We start from the raw sequence: 934 nt of genomic DNA on the forward strand, positions 1-934 counted from the left end.
AACCCTGTATTGTGCGAGTTTGGATAGACTCGTTTGGCGCAACAACCACGCAATGAATAGTTGCGTGATCCTATGTATTATCCGGCAAAAAGTTGCGCTACTCCCAACTATTTGGCAATAGTATTGCATTGGTTAATTTGAGAACAAAACCGTCCTCCCGCTGTGCGCATAAAAAATTATCCTCTCTAAAAATAGTTTTGTATTTTGATATTATATTGAAATCTTTTCTATTTATATGTTATCATTTCATTGAAAATGTCCTTAAATATTGCAAATATTTATGGATAGAAAGATAGCAACGTCAATGGTTTGATACAGGGAATGACGGAAATCCTTCCCCTGCGGTATTCGACCATACTTCTGGAATATTCATGCTATGGACGTCCAAAATCCTCATGAAATTAAAACTTCAAGTATTACCATATCAATCTAATTCCAGCAACGTCTCGAACATCGCATCAGAGCGAAATTGTCTTCATCTTATCGCATCGAGAAGATAACTTGCTCAATCATTAATTAAGTTAGAACGTAAATTCTAGCTTTCTCATTGATCTGAGGTCCAATCACAAGAACAGAAACTTCTGGTGCGTTGTTTTGAATACCAATGTACGCCAACTTCGCGCAATTGAATGTGAAAAACCGTAGACTGCTCGCACAAAATGCACTAACACTTCTCGTGATAACATGTAGCATTGGCTTGCCAGCAGCGAAAACGCTGCCTTGTAGTTTTTGTCGGATTTGTATGACTCGCTCAGGAAGAAACGGAACAAATACTGAGAGAAGTAATGCATGCTACTCTGGTCCATAATAATCGCTACGGTTGTGTTCTGATTGGCGGTATTTTTCATAAAATACTCCTATCGACCAGCCGATTGGCTCGTTAGACAGAGCACAATTTCAGCATTGATTGGCTGTATTTTGGAGGTACCAATTC

This window comes from Aphanomyces invadans (assembly GCF_000520115.1).
Source record: "Aphanomyces invadans strain NJM9701 unplaced genomic scaffold supercont1.47, whole genome shotgun sequence".
In the NCBI taxonomy this organism is placed as follows: domain Eukaryota; phylum Oomycota; class Saprolegniomycetes; order Saprolegniales; family Verrucalvaceae; genus Aphanomyces; species Aphanomyces invadans.